Genomic DNA, 21,636 nt, shown 5'->3' with positions numbered 1-21,636 from the left:
AGGTTGAATTGTAATGTTCCCCATGTTCTCCAAGCAATCATAATACGGGTCACCCCAGAAACCAGAGGAAGATGAGAGGTGAGCACTTATTGTCTCTTCTGTGTGAAGCAAGACATTAAATAATGCCTCTGAAGGAGGTTTTGTCCCAGTTGAGAACCATAGACCCGAAAGTTTGTAAAGAGGGCAAAATAATTAGTTGTTACTGCTGATGTCTTGATAACATCAACACAGGAAGCAGTCTTTAGAATTCTGAGGGCCTGGTGTACAATATAACCAGCTGAATTGTAAACCAAACATTCTTTTAACACTAACAAGGGCACTGATGGGTGGATTTTCTCCCCGTACTCAAAGACTTTCACAACCACTTTCAAAAACAATCTTTCCCTCTAAACTTCCCAACACTGATGCTTGCATTTGCCTATTTTCCTTCTCGATCTTCTTTGACAGAATTCTGATCTGGTTGACATATGATGTTAAGGAGGGTTCTGTCTTTAGTTCACAATTCCCCCCCCCCCCCTCTCTCTCTTTAATAAAACATGTTTTACTAAAATATAAATAGATTGCAAAATGTGTAAGTGCAAGAAATCAACTATCGTTAAGTAATGAACTATATTCCAACTAAAACTGAAATATATCTGACAATTACAACCCAGGAAATAAAATGCGAATTATACACTAATAACTACAGCCACTCTTGTTAATAATGATATTGGCTTTACGTCCCACTAAGGACATTTTTACGGCTTTGGGAGTCGCCGAGATGCCTAAATTTAGTCCCGCAGGAGTTCTTTTACATGCCAGTAAATCTACTGACACGAAGCTGACGTATTTGAGCACCTTCAAATAGCACCAGACTGAGGCAGGATTGAACCTGCCACGTTGCGGTCAGAAGACCAGCACCTCAACCGTCTGAGCCACTCAGCCTGAACAGTTACTGTTGCGTCACATGAATTGAAAATTTGCCCTCCTGTTTGTCATTGAAGCAAGATGTTGGTAATGGTGTGAGTGGTCTAGTATGGCGTGGAAAAGAAATTTTCTAGCAAGTTGGCCACGCGGTTAGGGTCGCGTAGCGGTGAGTTTGCATTCGGGGGACAGTAGTTTCGAACACCACTGTCGGAAGCCCTGAAGCTGGTTTTCCGCGGTTTCCCATTTTCACACCAGGCAAATGCTGTGGCTATGCCTTAATTAGGGCCACGGTCGCTTCCTTCTAACTCCTAGCCCTTTCCATTCACATCGTCGCTGTAAGACCTATCTGCGTCGGTGTAACGTAAAGCAAATATTGTAAATTTTAAAAATGGAAACGAAATTACCTTTGGGGTAGGAGAGAAAGGGGGAATGGAGTAATCTCCGCAGAGTGGTGCTATCTAACTGGGACATTTGGAACTGTTTCTCGATAGGGGACCTGCTAGACTCGTGCAATTTCCTGAGACCGATACTGGCGAGCATGCTACCTGATACTCTATAGCAGGGCCTCTCGGGGTGCATGCGCCGTGCAGTGCATGGGCTCAAGGTGCAGGAGACAACTTCACTAGGTTGACCAGAGGGCAAAGCCCCACTCCACTTCCCCTACACCTGTCTCACCCGTTCGGCCTGTCTTCGCCTTCTCCACCTTCCCCGCTGATCCTCCCCTCACTGCGAAATGTTTATGTACGGTGAGCGGTGACACTGTTGTATGGGGCAACGTTATCGGTGTTAAAACACTCTTCTTTCAATTTGGTTTGAGCAGACAATTTATCTTCTCTAGCTCTTCCTTTATCTTTGCAAAGATACCAGTTATGCCTGCAACAAGGGACCGGCTGACAGCAGTTTGAGAGCCTTCTTTAAATTACATTAGAAATAGGCCTACTCGCACGCAATCTAGTTTTCGTACCAGTCAAAGCAGGACAAAAATACCTTTCACATATGCATGTGGAACCAAACATAGAAATAATCTTAGCTGCTTCTCGATGCAGCTAAGGAAAATCTTCCTTCGAAAAATTATCGTAGAATTTGAGCAAAGCCTTTGTATTGGAAAATAGATATTTTTGATTAACTTATCACATAATTATTGTCCCACGGATTAAGCATTTGGCTTTATCGTCACGACTGACAAAGAAATACGAAAGTTCCCAGTTCGATTGAAATGGACTTTCGGAAGTCCAGGTTGCTCCATTATTATGTCGTCGTCTTGCGCTTATCTATTTCACTGATAAACAAGCCGTCTATCACCTAACGCTTCGTCGCTCTCAGCACACTAAACCATTCGAGTCAAGCCGAGTTGAGTCGAGTCGGAATGGTGCACAGTGCACGGAGTCTCTGCGCCTCGATATGCACGCGTGAGATTTTGAGTGTTTGAGAGGCCCTGCTCTATAGGCTTAGGCTCGTCCCTACTTAGGTACATTGCGCCCCGCTGTCCGCTAAGAAGTTGTCATAGGAAAGCAAACCCCCTGAGTTTGATTCGAAGCCAGCAGCGTTTATTGGTCCGTTACGAAGCATTAGTACAGCGAACGACCAAAGACGGTTGATTTTACTGTATCATGTTTTCGAATATATGTTAAATTTATTAAACTAAAACACCAGAAGAAGAAAAGACAGCAAATGAAGTGTAAAATTATTGGGAGTTGTGCAACACTGCAACAATACCACGCACCGCCCCTGTAAGAAATTCACCAAGCAGGTTCAATCGGAACTAAGGCAGAGAAAACAACACACCCAGCCAAATAACCAGTATACAAGTCAATTTTCTCCAGAAGAGGTACAAAAAGGTTTGGACACACTCAAATGGTAAAGCTTCAGGACTTGATGGCATATACCCTGAACTTATAAAGAACTGTGGTCCAACAACTAAACGTTGGCTTGCTTCTTTCTTCAGTGATCTTCTGCAATCGGGTCGCCTGTCTGCTCTATTCAAAAAAGCTAAAATTATTGCTATCTTGAAGCCAGGCAAGGATTCCAAATCACCTCAAAGCTATAGACCCATATCTCTACTAAGCGTTACATATAAGCTTCTAGAAAGACTGATCCTCAATAGAATATCTCCTGCAATTGAACACCATATTCCACTTGAGCAAGCTGGTTTCCGGCATGGTCGAGACTGCAGAGATCAGGTTCTTGCTTTGACTTCCTTCCTTGAAGCAGGATTCGAGAGGAAAATGAAAAATCTATCTGTGTTCCTTGATCTCACGGCTGCTTATGACACCCTTTGGAAATAAGGCCTTCTTCTGAAACCCATCAGAACTATACCATGTCTTAAAATTTTCACCCCGATAAAAAAATGCTCAGTAACAGATTTTTCCAAATTCATACAGAACATGTACGTAGCAGATTCCATAAACTTAACAATGGCTTTCCACAGGGATCAGTCTTGTCTCTCATACTCTTCAACTTATACATCTGTGATCTCCCAGAAACTGTATCTCCCAAGTTCATCTATGCAGATATCAACCTCACCATACAAACAACAGACTTCAATAAGGCAGAAGACATTCTGTCCCAAGACCTTGACAAGATGGGTGATTACTTCAAAAAATGGCACCTGAAACCTAGTCCACTAAAGACAGAGGTAGCTACGTTCCACCTAAATAACAGGCTGGCAAAATATCAACCTACGATCAGGTTCGGAAACCACACACTGCAGTGTAATACCAACCCAAAATATCTTGATGTAACTTTAGACAGGTCCTTAACCTATCGACGCCATCTTGAGAAACTGGCTGCTAAGCTTGAAAGCCGTAACAACTTGCTGGGTAGACTACCTGGTACTTTGGTACTTCATAGGGCGCAGAGGCAAGCACACTACGAACAACTGCTCTAGCAATAGTATATTCACCAGCTGAATATTACTCCTCTGTATGGCCCAATAGCTCCCACACTAGTCTGGTTGATGTTCAACTCCACCACACAATGAGAATTATATCTGGTACATTGCGCTCTACTCCTATTCAATGATTACCATTACTGAGCAACATTCAGCCTCCTCACATCAGACGGCAAAGCGCCCCTGTTAGACTATGGACCAGGAAAGCGAAGAACATTTACCTCCCAATACATCAGGATACAGATGAAAATGCCGTAATGAGACTCAAGTCACGGAAAACTGCCTGGAATACAGCAAAGGAATTAGTTAATTCACATTTCAATCCTGATGAAGTATGGAAACACGAATGGTCTCAATCACACCCTCATGGCATTGTCAACATCAGGGATCCAACTACAAAGTTGCCTGGGGTTCAACCTTCCTCGCTCCACCTGGACCACACTCAACGGGATACGCTGCGGAGTAGGAAGAAGTGTTTCTGCTCTGCATCAGTGGGGCTGGAAAGACTCTCCAACTTATGACTGTGGTGCTGAAGTACAAACCATCCTGCACATTCTGAAGGACTGCCCTCTGCGAGCTTTTGCTGGTTCCATCGAGGACATTCACCGAGTGACCCCTGAGGCACTCTCTTGGCTGGAAGAGCTGGACATTCGTCTCTAAGAGACTGAAAGACCCCCACATTAACCTTTCTAATGTGGAGCATGTATATATATGGGTGTGTGTGTGTGAATATATGTATATATATTATGTATATAGAGTCATTTTTGTGCCTGTTAAGAACTTGTGCATAGTCGATTGTCAACTGTAGCATCATACGCTAAATAAATAAAAATAGTAACTACCGTATGCCTTTCTTAGTTCACACGAAATAATAAACACCGTACCGATATATCTCCGTCCTGTCCTTGTCCTGTTCTTCGTCCTGGACCATTTACAGGGAGCAGCAAATACACTATAGAATTTATAGTGTATTTGGTAGCAGTAACAACACTTCTCCATACAGTTCAGCACTTCTCCGTACAGTAAACTGCGAGTCGCAGTGCTAGTGTGTTGATAACGAACAAGATTGTCAAAGTAGCAGTAGACTGGTAGAGAAGAAGCTCCTAAAGCAGGCTGTCACTGCTCCATTTCAAGAATATGTGATGGGTTCCGGTAGGGTGCGAAATCGGAAAAAAATGGTGGGGGGGAGAAGGATCGTAGGGCTTAACTACTAGTGTTTATTTCAAACAGTATATAGGGGTATATAATTCCCTTCTAAGTAAATTACCCCATCCCCCTTAAAAATGTAAATTTAAAATGTTTTTGTTTGAATTCTGTTGTTACAACAAGAATGATGTTCAATGGAAAATTATTCCCGGGTTTCAGATGGACTTGCCAGAATGAAACATGAAAAGTAGATTGCATGTTCGGAGTTGCTACCGCTGCATTGTTGTATTGGTCAAGGTCTGGCAGTAATCCTATTATTTATATCTTATGTGTAGTATTGTTGATGTTTTTTATGAAAATATGCTCAGTAAAATACATTGATTTCAGTAATATATGTGTTATATTTTCCTCATTTTATAACGAAACATTCCCCCCTGGGAAATTTTAATGGGGGGGGGGCCTTTGAGATAAAATCATCGGTGAGGGGAAAACCCTCCCTTCCCCCCGCGATTTCGCACCCTGGGTTCCGGTACAGCTGTATTGACATACCTCTATCTGAGCTACAGTACGGCTTGTATAGTATCGTTGCCTACGTTATACACTCACAAGGTCGTGGAAGAGTCGTTTTGAGAAGCGGCTCAGCGTTGTTCGAGAATTCACCGCTAGATTACATTGTTTAGACCTGTTAAAACGTAGGGTTTTATTAGGCGGGGATACATAATTCATCACCCTTTAATTAAATTAATAGATATGATACACTTATGGTAACAAGAAAACATTAACTTGCAACTTTTAATAAATAACTACCGGTACTTTAATAATAAACGTTAAATACCTCTAAATACTCTGCTCCACAATGAAAATCATAATTTTTGCACTTTCCGACTCAGAGGTTTTGTCATGAAATTCTTCACGAAATCATTGTAATCTGTAACATTTCTTGCATGATTTTCAAATATTGGTTTGAAGAACTTCGTTACAATTATATCAGGGAGTGGCTCCTGATTACATTCCTCACATACAAATGTTTATATGAATTTGGGAACAACGAACAATTTCAATTTCCTAAGTATATTTGCATTTTGTACATATTGCATGGGTCCGCCTCTGTGGTGTAGTGGTTAGCGTGATTAGCTGCCACCCCCGGAGGCCCGGGTTCGATTCCCGGCTCTGCCACGAAATTTGAAAAGTGGTACGAGGGCTGGAACGGGGTCCACTCAGCCTCGGGAGGTCAACTGAGTAGAGGTGGGTTCGATTCCCGCCTCAGCCATCCTCGAAGTGGTTTTCCGTGGTTTCACACTTCACCTCCAGGCGAATGCCGGGATGGTACCTAACTTAAGGCCACGGCCGCTTCCTTCCCTCTTCCTTGCCTATCCCATCCGATCTTCCCATCCCTCCACAAGGCCCCTGTTCAGCATAGCAGGTGAGGCCGCCTGGGCGAGGTACTGGCCATTCTCCCCAGTTGTATCCCAGACCAAGAGTCTGAAGCTCCAGGACACTGCCCTTGAGGCGGTAGAGGTGGGATCCCTCGCTGAGTCCGAGGGAAAAACCGAACCTGGAGGGTAAACAGATGATGATGATGATGACATATTGTATGGCATGCGAAGTGAATTTAAGATTTTTCTAAAGAAAACGAACTTTTTCGATGGATAACGCAATGTGCTTCGGTATTGTGACTAAATTAGACACATCAAAGGACTGTTGGTATTGACTCCCGAAAGTTGCTCTAGACCAGGGTCAAGCCAACTGCGAGTACGTGTGATGTCAGGTAACACGTCACACACTCTGCTCGGGCAGCGAAACGAAGTACTTAGTACTGTAACTGAGAAGTGAAGGCTAGAGGGGCGAGGGGAATTGCAACTTCATTCGTAGAGGGAGGCCCAAGGGCTGCAGGTAGTACAATGCGGTATGTGTAGTACATATTTCTCTCCACATAATTTATTGTAACGTAACTTTGTTATGAATTAACATAAAAGTTATAAAGCAACTTTATTTCTACATATACAAACTAAACTAACTTTTTCCGGTGAATCCTTGGAACTGATATTGAACACAAAATTGCTGTGTTTTACAATATCACCCACTGAAAAAAATAGTGCTAATAGTAACAAACAACACAGTTTTACAACAAAAATAGTACAGAGAGTAATCTGTAAACTCGAAACATACGTTTTATCTCATGATATCGATACTCAGTTGCCACTCGTGGGTTTCTTTGATTTTTGTAGTCTTGTTTCGTTTATTAGTTTTGCAATATTTGGAGTTAATGTTTGAGGAAAGACTAAGTTTAAGAGCACTCTTCAAATCGTGATCTGACAACTGGCTTCAATATTTTGGTTTTGTTGATTTAAAATAGAAAAGATTCGTTCACAGGCATACGTGGAACCTAATATACTCAACATTCCCGCTGCAAACCTATGCAATTGGGGAAACCTTTCTTTTTAATATAATGAGCCCAACTACTCCAGAATTGCGCCCTACCATAGAAGGTGCACCATCTGTTGCTATTGAAACTAGTTTGTTCCATGGCAAAGAAGCATTTTCAACAACACTTACAATGCAGTTGAGAATGTCGATGCCTTTCGTGGTATTCTTCATAGGCACTAAATTCAGTATTTCCTCCCAAATTGTAAAGTTTTTGTCAACCCCTCGTATGAAAACGGCTAGCTGGGCCGTGTCAGAAATATCTGTGCCCTCGTCAATTGCTAAGGAGTATGCCCGGAAGCTTTTTGTCAGTTCTGATAATTGTAGGTGGACATCATCAGATAGGTCTTGAATATTTGTCGACACTGTGTGCACAGACAAGCTGGTAGCTTCGAACTCTTGAATGATATTTAGACAAAACTTCTCACCTGCTAGAAAAACATTCCTTTACGAATTCACCACCACTGAACGGTTTAAGTTTCTTTGTAATTAAATATGAAATTTTATAACTCATTCGAACTGCTGACTCACTGATCGAATGCTCGACATGGTTATTTATTTTACCTTTTAGTTCTGTAATTACACGTACCCTTTACTCGCCTTGATACTGATCATAATCTGCAGCGTGAAACAAACTTTTAACCACGCCATTTTCAGTTGTAGATAACGTTGATCTAGACCTACAGTTACAGTTATTAGATTTACACTGTGATAGAGAACTAAGAGATAATTTGTTAACAAGAAGGATTTGTGTGGCATGTTGTGAAAAGTGTCTATAAAAGCCGTAGCCAGCAGCATGTATGGCACTTCATGTGTTTACTACAAAGCGAGGCTGTCTCTTCGTCTCCAGTCTATGACAGCGGCTCCCCTCCTTCTCCGCTCTTACGTCACATGGTCTCTCCGACATCACACGGTCTCTCTTACATCTCACGCCAGCAAGTTTGCCGAGCCTGCTCTAGACAGAACGAATACTGTGCGTTGTCCCCAGCAATTCGACCAAGTAGCCTACCCATGCACGTACCATAGCCAATGATGTCAGTTCTATTGAGACTGGGCATTCTGAAAAAGACAAGTAAAGGATTATTTACTTTAGACGTCTTATACGAGAAAATAAATCTATGTCTGGCTGATATATGAACAACATTCCTTCTAGTGATAAGTCAAGTAATTCTAAAATAACTTTGGGTAGAAAATTTGAGTTAATTTTCTGCATCTCTACCTCGGCACGTTGCTGCTTGATGGCATCTAATGGCTTGAACGTCTTCCTTTCTGCATTACTTGTAGTCGACGTATCTAGGCCTATTTATCATGCCAGTTTTCAATGTTGTTTCCATGGTACAAGCATGATCACCCATCCATCATGTCATTAAATCCATTTTCCTTCGTAAATGACTGAATATCGTACTTCTTAATTTGCTTCAGCTCATTTCTGCTTTAACATAGCGTCTGTGGCGTAGAATTCAGGCCATAATAGGTCCCGTAGAACGGGGTCAATAGGGATGCAGGGGTGAATAGGAATGATTTTCTTCTATTTTTTATTTTTACGCATCAAAGTGTAAATATAACAATTACAAATTTTATCTTTTCAATTTTTGGCTGCACTTATGTTGCTGTTAACATTCACTTGTTTTCCCGATAATTCCTATATTGATCTTAGATTTGTCTGCTAATTTTTTTTTCTGCGGAATTATGACTTGTTTTTCTTTGTGGAAAATCTTCTTCTGGTACTTTGAAATTTTTGATATTAGGTAATTGATTTAGTATTCATTATACAATATCATGTATCTAGATAACAACCCATATTTGTTTTTTCTCTGAAATTTGCTTATTAACTATTTCCTGTGTGTATTATCAGGAAATTCCAAATTTTATAACTTATGGGGTGAATGGGAACAATTGGGAACATGCATCATTTTCAAAAATATTTTTTTTGAAAAGTACACCAATGAAATAGTATGTAAACGTATTACATTGTGGTATGTTGCCTTGTTTTCTACCATTAAAAAAATATTTAATAGTGCCTTTCCGCAAGGCGAGTGAAACGGCCTCTGACGTAAGCGGCGCGCTGTGACGTCACGATCCAGGACCGCATGGAGCTCTACCAGCCGTTGTGCATCAGCCGTTGCTAAAAGCCGATTGTTTATTATTCATGATCGCGAATAACTTCAAAATGACAGAAGAAAGGTTCAAAACAGCACAATCAGACAATCTATCATGTGTAGATGTCATCATTCTTGAAAAATAGTGACTTTTGTGGCCGCAGAAATTCGCGGATAAAAAGCAAGTTTGTAAGTGGCGTCTTTTATATACGTGCAATGTACTGTAACCCATAGTATAAGGATAACAACGAATCTGGATAGATATCACATCACTTTCAACATTTCCTTCTAGACTGATTCCCCTATTAAAGAATAACATTACATTTTCGGGCTTTCAGCATTAGTAAAGTAAGAAATCGGATTTCAGCACTAACATAAACATATAGGTAGCATTATAGTACTAGTCCGCTTCTGTGGTGTAGTGGTTAATGTGTGCCACTCCCGGAGGCCCGGTTTCGATTCCCGGCTCTGCCATGAAAGTTGAAAACAAATAGTACGAGGGCTGGAACGGGGTCTACTCAGCCTCGGGAGGTCAACTGAGTAGAAGGGTTTCGAATCCCACCTCAGCCATCCTCGAAGTGGTTTTTCGTATTTTCCTACTTCTCCTCCAGGCACCTAAGGCCACGGCCGTTTCCTTCCCTCTTCCTTGTCTATCCCTTCCGATCCTCCCATCCTCCAAAGGCCCCTGTTGAGCATAACAGGTGAGGCCTCCTGGGAGAGGTAATGGCCCTCCTCACCAGTTTCATCACCATACTCAAAGTCTCACGTTCCAGGACACTGCCCTGGAAGTGGTAGAGGTGAAATCCCTCGCTGAGTCCGAGAGAAAACCAACCCTGAAGGATAAGCTGATTAAGAAAGAAAGAAAGAAGGAAAGAAAGAAAGAAAGATCATAGTACTATAGGGCTGTAATCTATCATTCCCAAAAAATATATATATTTATGGTTGGGACAACTGGCCTACCCACTTCCGGGGCCCATGAAAGATAATTAAATATCTTTGTGGAGGGAAAAAGTTAAACATGATAAAGGTAAATATGACTTCATCTAGTTTTCACAAGTCGGGCTGAGTGGTTCAGACTGTTGAGGTGCTGGCCTTCTGACACCAACTTGGCAGGTTCGATCCTGGTTCAGTCCGGTGGTAGTTGAAGGTGCTCAAATACGTCAGCCTCGTGTCGGTAGATTTACTGGCACGTAAAATAACTCCTGCAGGACTAAATTCCTGCACATCGGCGTCTCCGAAAATCGTAGAAGTAGTTAGCGGGGCGTGAAGCCAGTAACATTAATTACATTTGGCTTTTAACAAGCTGAGCATATCAGGAAAGAAAAGTGTCCTGGTGACATTTTAGTCGCTCAATACAGGAATGTCTTTGGGTGCTGTGACTTTAATTTTTTTATTTTGTTGTTGTTTGCTTTACGTCACACCGTCACATATAGGTCTTATGGCGACGATGGGACAGGAAAGGCCTAGGAATGGGAACAAAGCGGCCGTGGCCTTAGGTACAGCCTCAGCATTTGCCTGGTGTGAAAATGGGAAACCACGGAAAACCATCTTCAGGGCTGCCGGCAGTGGGATTCAAAACCCACTATCTCCCGGATGCGAGCTCACAGCTTCGCGCTCCTAACCGCACGGCCAACTCGCGCGGTATTTTTACCCTTCGGTTTATTGACTTGGCTTGTATAACCTAAAACTTAGGCTAAGTTGGATTATATTTTAAACACCTACATCACTATTTTCACCTGTATGCAATTATGTTATTTATTTCATTAATATTATGATAATTATCATAATTGAGCATTGTTAACTTATAAGACTCCAACAGACAAGCATTGATTTTGTGTAGAGTTATACTTTTGTTAAATTCACGTCGTTTCGTTTCATGACGTACACGCCTATTCTTTGTTACATTATAGGGTATTTAGATATAGCCTTAAATTTCTTTACCAATTAAGCTCTTCAATAAAGACATACATAACTGTCCCATGCCAAGATATATTGGTAGAATTAGAGCTGTCAAAATGGTTCATAACCCCTTTGATTTATTATCTTGACATGGATCACCCAAAACATAGGTTAGGTTTGGAGAATACTTTAATAATCAGCATTATTTAATGCACCGTTTATTACTTTCATATTCCAAGATGTAATTGAAGCATTTAAATAAAGCATCATACATTAAAATTTAAAGTTTTACCACTAGAACAGCTGACATGGAAAAGTGATTTGAAAATTCAAACAAATTCATCTTACGTTAAAATCTTCAAAAAAATAAACTGTAGACTTTTCCGATATATCACCAGCATTTCTCCAGCTCGCCAAAATCCATTTCTCCCTAGTTTTAGCGTCTTTGGAACGTTTATAAACAATTTGTTTGGGATGTGCAATAGCACATCGGAACTCTACACCATTTATAAGTTTTCTGCCTTACTGTCTGCGCAGGATTCATTTTAAGTCTAAAATATACCACTGAGATTATTATCCAATGTATAGACCTCGAATTTAACCATACTAGACACTAACGTAAAGTAGAAATACGCGAAGTGTATCCTGCTTCTCACAGCACACTACGTGTTATTTCGTCTGCTAATTCAGTCAACCTGTACGATGACGTCAGGCCAATGAGATCGCGTACTTGCGTGACGTGACAGTTTCGTAGATTTTTATCATGTTTGGAGTTATTATTTGTACATTCTGATCACATTTTTGAATTCTGCATGCAATTTTGTATCAGATTATCATATTTTTAATTAAAACCCCGGATCATGCATGTTCCCTATTGTGCGCTTTAATTAAATATGTTGTTATTTTCTTTAACGACCTCTTTAATGGGGAATATTAATTTATATTATTATTAGGATGTGTGAGAAATATGAGATTGAGTTTGTTTTCCTTCCAAAAAATTCTACTCATCTCACACAGCCACTTGACGTCGCCTTCTTCCACCCACTGAAGGTATCCTGGCGGAAAATTCTTCTAGAATGGAAGAAAAAGGAAGGGCACTCAGCAACTTGTGCCCCAAAGGCAGTATTCCCTCATCTTCTATACAAACTCATGGGTGTTATAAAGGAAAACTAGGAGAAGAATATTCAATCTGGCTTTGAGAAATGTGGCATTTATCCTCTGAATCGTGAAAAAGTGCTAGAACGCCTTCCAAGCACTAATGCTGACAGTTAAAGAGCCAGACCACACTGCGAGCTCTGGCAATGATAACACCCATGCCGACTGTCAGGTAGCTGATGATTCAATCCTGTCCGTTCTTCATGAACTGCACTACAATGACCAGCCAAAAACACCTATTCGACGGTGAAAACTTAATGTTGTCCCGGGTAAGAGTATAAAGGGAACAGACATTCATTCTAAGGATGATGACACTTCTGTAAGCAGTGGAGAAGGTATTGATACGTGCAGTGCCAAAAGGAGTGAAAGAAAGGCATGCAAGAGACCATTAATTACTGATACCAACAGAAGGGAACCATCCAGGTATGACAAACGAACCAGATATGTTGATGAAGTTTGCGTAAATGGAGAAAAGCTCGCTGGTGTTTACAGGAAACAAGACATTCAGTCTGGTGATTGGGTTGTTGCAGATTTTTCACTTCAAGTGATAGCTAAACAAACATCCTCCAAACGGACTTTGTTTATTGGAAGTGTTGTTGACATTGTTTCTGCTGATGAAGTAAAGGTAAAGTTCACTAAACACCTCCCAACGAAAATTGATGGTGGTAAGCAGTTCAAATGGCCTGACATGGCTGACATTTGCATGCTGAATTTGGGAGCTATAATTGGTGTTGAGGATCCCCCACAGCGGAAAGAAGAGGGCTGTTAAAATTCCATTCTGTTGACTTCAACTTATGGTAATGTTAACACTGGAAGACTTTCCTTATCAGTCGTTCAAAAAGTTTTGCTCAACTTCAAATTTGTATCTTAGTGTTTGTAAATTAGTGCTAGTTATTTTTGATTTTCTGCACCTATTAGTCATTAAACAATCTTTGTTCCTTAAGCATACCTTATGGCACGTGTATGTTGTTCCTTTTCACCTATTGTAGAGGTAGAATAGAATTTTGCACAGGTATACATTTACGTTCCTATTCACCCCGCTATCGGGGTGAATAGGAATGCTGATATTTATGTAAATAGATTTGAAACTGTGCTGCAGAATTGTTATAAAAGTACTTCATTATGAAGATCAAAAGCAGTAGCAAATCTTCCAGTATAAAATGCTTAATATAATTATATCAGTGAGATGGCATATGAAAATATCTCAAAAAATCATTCCTATTCACCCCATTCTACGGTCCTGTTTCATCCTTCCTTTATCCTCTACAAAGAACGGTTCTGTGCAGAGCGCGTACACTAATCTCGATTTCGTGTCATAGATGCGCATAATATTCGCTTTAGGAATCTTGCCTTTGTTTTCTCTGAAGTTCTTAGATAGGCTAAAGACATTTTTACCAAATAACTTCGATAACATAGGTAGCAATAGGACTGATTGCAGAGTGAAATAGTTTTAGTGTTGCTCTTATAGAGAGTTTGTGGAGGTCTTTAATTTCATATATTGCTCTGATAGTTGTTGCTGCTCTCTCTCCCTTATGTGTACCGGTATTGTGATTTGCACAGAGATCACAAGGCATTGAAGGAATTAACTAATACTAGATCTTTACATTTTAGAATACCGGAAGGACAAAACTAATGCTTTTTGCGGATGATGTTATTCTCTATAGAATAATAAACAATAAACCAACTGCAAAATGACCTCGATAATGTTGTGAGATGGACAGTAGGCAATGGTATGATGATAAACGGGGTTAAAAGTCAGGTTCTGAGTTTCACAAATAGGAAAAGTCCTCTGAGTTTTAAATACTGCGTTGATGGGGTGAAAGTTCCTTTTGGGGATCATTGTAAGTATCTGGGTGTTAATATAAGGTAAGATCTTCATTTGGGTAATCACATACATGGGAATGTAAATAAAGGATACAGATCTATGCACATGGTTATGAGGGTGTTTAGGGGTTGTGGTAAGGATGTAAAGGAGAGGGCTTATAAGTCTCTGGTAAGACCCCAACCAGAGTATGGTTCCAGTGTATGGGACCCTCACCAGGATTACTTGATTCAAGAACCGGAAAAAAAATCCAAAGAAAAGCAGCTCGATTTGTTCTGGGTGATTTCCGACAAAAGAGTAACGTTACAAAAATGTTGCAAAGTTTGGGCTGGGAAGAACTGGGAGAAAGGAGACGAGCTGCTCGACTGAGTGGTATGTTCCGAGCTGTCAGCGGAAAAATAGCGTGGAATGACATTAGTAGACGAATAAGTTTGAGTGGCGTCTTTAAAAGTAGGAAAGATCACAATATGAAGATAAAGTTGGAATACAAGAGGAAAAATTGGGGCAAATATTCATTTATAGGAAGGGGAGTTAGGGATTGGAATAACTTACCAAAGGAGATGTTCGATAAATTTCCATTGTCGTTGAAATCATTTAAGAAAAGGCTAGGAAAACAACAGATAGGGAATCTGCCACCTGGGCGACTGCCCTAAATGCAGATCAGTATTGACTGACTGAAAAAAATCTTCACAATGTTAATTCGCGGCAAGGGACAAGGACAGGTCTACAACCTGCCATCTAGCGGAAGAAAGGCGGGACAGCTGTGCCCGCATTTTTTGGCTTGAAAAGACCTTCATTTCACGGCCTTGTGAGTGTATAACGAAGGCACGATAATACCTACATCATGAAGGCAGTGGTGTAGAGATAGACTACTAAATTAAAGCCTTTGTCAGAGACCAAAGTCCAATGTCCAATCAAACACGAAGAAGAAAATGGTGGTATGCGAAGACATTCCTTTGTTATCCTCGGAGAGCTCCTCATTCAATAACCATGCAGTGTTCGGAGATCATACTTGATAGAAATCTGAAGTGTCATCTTCCTCTTATTAACATTGCGGTATAGGTACTTATATTCCTCCTACTAATATGAACAGCTATTTTTATCGACTTTCCTCAAAAAAATAGTAGGTATACATTTTACAAGCCTGCAAGGTAATGTTAATAAATCTTGCAAGTAAAATAAGAGGTCTTGTTTGTCTGACCATAGAGTAGCCTACTTGAAATTCCCAGATTTCAGACCTAAGGAGGAATGAAAATGTTTCCCCTTGTTTTAAGTTTGCTGAAGACTGATTGGGTAGGACTAGCTATGTTTCGAAAATGTACTAGATCTGAAAAAACGATAGGCTTTACATTATGATATCTTGGAGCTGGACGACGTGTTTTGTGTGAAGTCACATAAATGCAATTTTGAAACAATTTACTGTGAATTATCCTAAAGTCTAATCTGTGTGACAAAACCTAACCTACCTAAACAAAGTAAGTCTAACCGAATGGAACATAACCTATGAAGTAGGCATTTATAGTGGTTGTTGGAAATTCTTATTTTATTCCTAGCATTATTCTCGGACTGTGGCGGAGACCGCTTGTCGGCACATCCGTCTCCGTGTAGCCTGACCCAAGGCATCCTCATGGGTGACGCCCACATACTCCATGTCCTCCCTGATACAATCTATCCACCGCATCTTGGGTCTACCACTCGCCTTCCGTCCACCAGGGTCAAGGCACATGGGTGTCCTTGCCACTGCGGATGATGTTATTCTCTATAGAGTGATAAATAAGTTACAAGATTGTGAGCAACTGCAACGTGACCTCGAAAATGTTGTGAGATGGACAGTAGGCAATGGTATGATGATAAACGGGGTTAAAAGTCAGGTTGTGAGTTTCACAAGTAGGAAAAGTCCTCTCAGTTTTAATTACTGCGTTGATGGGGTGAAAGTTCCTTTTGGGGATCATTGTAAGTATCTAGGTGTTAATATAAGGAAAGATCTTCATTGGGGTAATCACATAAATGGGATTGTAAATGAAGGGTACAGATCTCTGCACATGGTTATGAGGGTGTTTAGGGGTTGTAGTAAGGATGTAAAGGAGAGGGCATATAAGTCTCTGGTAAGACCCCAACTAGAGTATGGTTTCAGTGTATGGGACCCTCACCAGGATTACCTGATTCAAGAACTGGAAAAATCCAAAGAAAAGCAGCTCGATTTGTTCTGGCCGATTTCCGACAAAAGAGTAACGTTACAAAAATGTTGCAATGTTTGGGTTGGGAAGAAATGAGAGAAAGAAGAAGAGCTGCTCGACTAAGTGGTATGTTCCGGGCTGTCAGCGGAGAGATGGCGTGGAATGACATTAGTAGACGAATAAGTTTGAATGGCGTTTATAAAAGTAGGAAAGATCACAATATGAAGATAAAGTTGGAATTCAAGAGGACAAACTGGGGCAAATATTCGTTTATAGGAAGGGGAGTTAGGGATTGGAATAACTTACCAAGAGAGATGTTCAATAAATTTCCAATTTCTTTGAAATCATTTAGGAAAAGGCTAGGAAAACAACAAATAGGGAATCTGCCACCTGGGCGACTGCCCTAAATGCAGATCAGTATTGATTGATTGATTGATTGATTGATTGATTGATTGATTGATTGATTGATTGATTGATTGATTGATTGATTGATTGATTGATTGATTGATTGATTGATTGATTGATTGATTGATTGATTGATTGATTGATTGATTGATTGATTGATTGCAGCGTGCCATGTGTCCATACAATCTAAACCTGGTTTCTCCCCCTGTGGGTGGCGGTGGTAGAACAACGCCCACGGTATCCCCTTCCTGTCGTAAGAGGCGACTAAAAGGGACCCCAGGGGCTCTTACCTTGGGAGCATGGCTTGGCGTTCATGGGGCCCTCAGCTGAGTCCTGGCATTGCTTCCACTTACTTGTGCCAGGCTCCTCATTTTCACCTATCCTATCCGACCTCCCTTGTTCAACTCTTGTTCTTTTCCGAACCCTAGGAAGTCGTTCATTATCACGCCCTTCGTGACCCTTGCCTTTCTTTGGCCGATACCTTCATTTTTCCAAGTGTCAGATCCCTTCCAGTTTTCCACTCTGATTAGTGTTCATAGAGGATAGTTGCCTAGTTGTACTTTCTACCACCACCACTAAGCCTGGTTTCGCACAGCTTTACCCCAGTTGGCGGAACTCCCAGTCTTTGTCAAACGTCATTGTTCATGGCATGGTCGAATCACGTTAGTCCAAGACACCGAGTGAGCATTCGCTCGTGCTTTGCTGTTGCCGGCCAACAGTCTGACCCATAGAGGGTGACTGGGTACACTATAGTTCTGTAGATCTTTGACTGAAGACATAGGGGCATTCATCGGTCACACAGGACCCCAGTCACCTGGCGCCACTTCATCCAAGTTGTGTTTACACGTGCACAAGTATCTGGAACACTATCGCAGCACTGCATATAAGGGATGATGATATTGCTTGTTGTTTAAACGGGCCTAACATCTAGGTTATCAGCCTCCATACAAGGGAGCTAAGGCACTTAAAGTGTGCCACTTTCTTCAGATCTTATCCACCGATTCTGATGGTTCCAACGGTCTGGCATCCACATTACATATATTCCGTCTTCTTGGTATTTAGGTGAAGTCCGAATTGGTTGAGCCAAACATTCCTTTGTCGTGTTTGTACTTCGATGTTTTCACTTTGTGCATTTGCCAAGAAGACGTCATCGGCAATGAGGACAAACAGGAAATTAAGTAAGGATGAACATAAAGTTGTTACGGTAGTGTTGAACTGTAGAAGTATATTGTAAAGAAAGGAATAGAATTAAGTGATTTAATAGATATACCGTATTTCTCCAAATCCAAGACGACGTCTTTTTCCCAGAAACTCATGTGAAAAATCAAGGGTCATCTTGTATTCGCAACCTTACGATAATGAACCACACTGGCAGCAACCACTGTAACTACCAAGCTGCTATTTTTCACCGCCCGCGCGCGCGCACACGAAATTCGTTGACAATCAACGTCCGCCTCTTTATTATACATCGCTAGCCGCGCCAACCGGTTGTACAATGCCTCTGTATAACATCACTGGATCTCGAGAATTAGTGAAGAGAGAATGACATTCTATTAGCCTCTGCAAAAACGTTTCTCAAATCAGCACAACTGCATCAAAACATGCGAGCCTTCGAATTCTTAGAAAGGCCACGGCTACTTAGTGGCAGAGTTATAACGCGTCTTCTGCACCTGACGCTTAGTAAAATTAAGGTTTATAGACAGCAGGAATATTTTTGTGCTGAGTCATCGTATTGTAAAGATACGTAGAACAGGTATTGCCAGCAAATTTTCAACAGGTCCTTGTCGATATTATGCCAGTTTTAAGTTAATGATTATGAAACACGCGGAAATGAATAATTGTGCAGCCGCAAGAAAATAAGGCATAGGCCTAACTAAAGCCAATTTTCGGCGTTAGCGTGAAAACAAAGATCGCTGAAAAATGCAACAGGGACGCTTTAAAGAAGTGGAAGATGTAATTGTGAAGTATGTACGAGGAAAACGCAAGGGCGGAATGGCCATACCACGGCGCAATAAACCAACGTCCGCGCCTTTATTAGGTCTATAGCGTTCATCGCTAGCCGCTGAAGTCGGCCGAACCCGGCAAGCGAGACGTGCGCGTAGCGACAAGCTGGTTGAACCTGACGCCGAGTAAAAGTAGCAGTTTTATAGACAACAGGAATATTTTCCGGATGGATTGTCGCACTGTTGAGCCGCATGGATCAGGTATTGTCGGCAAATTTTCAGTGGGTTCTCTTTGATATTATGATGCCAATTTTAAGTTTATGAATATTAAACCCGCGGAAATAAAGAATAATTGTGCAACCGCACAAAAAAAGCCGGCATAACTAAAGCTAATTTTCGGCGTTGGCGTGAAGACATAGTCTAAAAATGAGTAATGTACAACATATGATTTTGCAAATCACTTTTTTAAACCTGATTTACGGTGTTTTTAAGGGAAAAGGGGAGGGGGTTCGTCTTGGATTCGGAGAAATACCGGTACAGTACCGGTATTGTTAGGCCTACATCACCAGATATTGTAATAGGAATTGAATCAAGGCTGAGTACTCATACCAGTGAAAGAAGAATTTGTAAGCTACAAATAAGTTAAGGATGATATACATGAAATTCTTGGTGTATGACTTATTTCTAAAGATAATAGGCAACTTGAGGTTTTTAGGGTGTACAGACTTAGCAAGTCTGGCATTGATGCTGATGTGGAATTAAAATCAACTATGTGGGGAACAACACAGAAACTAATATTACACTGACTGACAGAGCAAATGCAACACCAAGAAGGAGTGATCAGAACTTTATGCCAATTGCAGGGTAGACTGACGTCACTGAGGTATGCTCATGATGTGAAATGCGCCGCTGTGCTGCGCACGTAGCGAACGATAAATGGGACACGGCGTTGGCGAATGGCCCACTTCGTACCGTGATTTCTCAGCCGACAGTCATTGTAGAACGTGTTGTCGTGTGCCACAGGACACGTGTATAGCTAAGAATGCCACGCCGCCGTCAACGGAGGCATTTCCAGCAGACAGACGACTTTACGAGGGGTATGGTGATCGGGCTGAGAAGGGCAGGTTGGTCGCTTCGTCAAATCGCAGCCGATACCCATAGGGATGTATCCACGGTGCAGCGCCTGTGGCGAAGATGGTTGGCGCAGGGACATATGGCACGTGCGAGGGGTCCAGGCGCAGCCCGAGTGACGTCAGCACGCGAGGATCGGCGCATCCGCCGCCAAGCGGTGGCAGCCCCGCACGCCACGTCAACCGCCATTCTTCAGCACGTGCAAGACACCCTGGCTGTTCCAATATCGACCAGAACAATTTCCCGTCGATTGGTTGAAGGAGGCCTGCACTCCCGGCGTCCGCTCAGAAGACTACCATTGACTCCACAGCATAGACGTGCACGCCTGGCATGGTGCCGGGCTAGAGCGACTTGGATGAGGGAATGGCGGAACGTCGTGTTCTCCGATGAGTCACGCTTCTGTTCTGTCAGTGATAGTCACCGCAGACGAGTGTGGCGTCGGCGTGGAGAAAGGTCAAATCCGGCAGTAATTGTGGAGCGCCCTACCGCTAGACAACGCGGCATCATGGTTTGGGGCGCTATTGCGTATGATTCCACGTCACCTCTAGTGCGTATTCAAGGCACGTTAAATGCCCACCGCTACGTGCAGCATGTGCTGCGGCCGGTGGCACTCCCGTACCTTCAGGGGCTGCCCAATGCTCTGTTTCAGCAGGATAATGCCCGCCCACACACTGCTCGGATCTCCCAACAGGCTCTACGAGGTGTACAGATGCTTCCGTGGCCAGCGTACTCTCCGGATCTCTCACCAATCGAACACGTGTGGGATCTCATTGGACGCCGTTTGCAAACTCTGCCCCAGCCTCGTACGGACGACCAACTGTGGCAAATGGTTGACAGAGAATGGAGACCTATCCCTCAGGACACCATCCGCACTCTTATTGACTCTGTACCTCGACGTGTTTCTGCGTGCATCGCCGCTCGCGGTGGTCCTACATCCTACTGAGTCGATGCCGTGCGCATTGTGTAACCTGCATATCGGTTTGAAATAAACATAAATTATTCGTCCGTGCCGTCTCTGTTTTTTCCCCAACTTTCATCCCTTTCGAACCACTCCTTCTTGGTGTTGCATTTGCTCTGTCAGTCAGTGTATTTTAGAAAAGGAACATTAATGTAGTCAGTAGCGGCGATTAGGGGGGGGCGAGGGAGGGGGGCAGTCGCTCCCCCCACTTTGTGGGTAAAGTATTACATTTTTATTCCATTTTAGCCGGCTGAAACTAGGAATTATTAAACAAAGTAATTTGTACAAGCCCTGTTGTCTTTTCAGCTATTTTTTCCTTAATTTTCTTTAATTATTAACATAGTTATTAGCGGAAATACCGGTACCACAAAATGTTGTTTGTGCCGTCTAACCGATTCGTACAGCACCACAGCAAGTAGCAGGCCCCGATTTACAAATGGGCGGACTGGGCATTTGCCCAGGGCAACAGTTTTTGAGGGGCGGCAGCGGCAGATCGAGTAATTATGGCCTGCGTGAATCACGTCTTAAATTCATTACACTCAAATTACTTTTACTTTCCACAAATTATTCCAATTATTTTATTAGTCTATATCGATGGACGTGGCATGAAGGTACCGAGGATGACTACTGTGGTGACCTTATCTTTAGGGGTCGCGTTTCCGGGGTATCCGATGGGCTTCA

Source organism: Anabrus simplex, chromosome 5, assembly GCF_040414725.1.
Source record: "Anabrus simplex isolate iqAnaSimp1 chromosome 5, ASM4041472v1, whole genome shotgun sequence".
Classification (NCBI taxonomy): domain Eukaryota; kingdom Metazoa; phylum Arthropoda; class Insecta; order Orthoptera; family Tettigoniidae; genus Anabrus; species Anabrus simplex.
The sequence above is the reverse complement of the archived record's forward strand: the minus strand, read 5'-3'. Positions refer to the sequence as shown.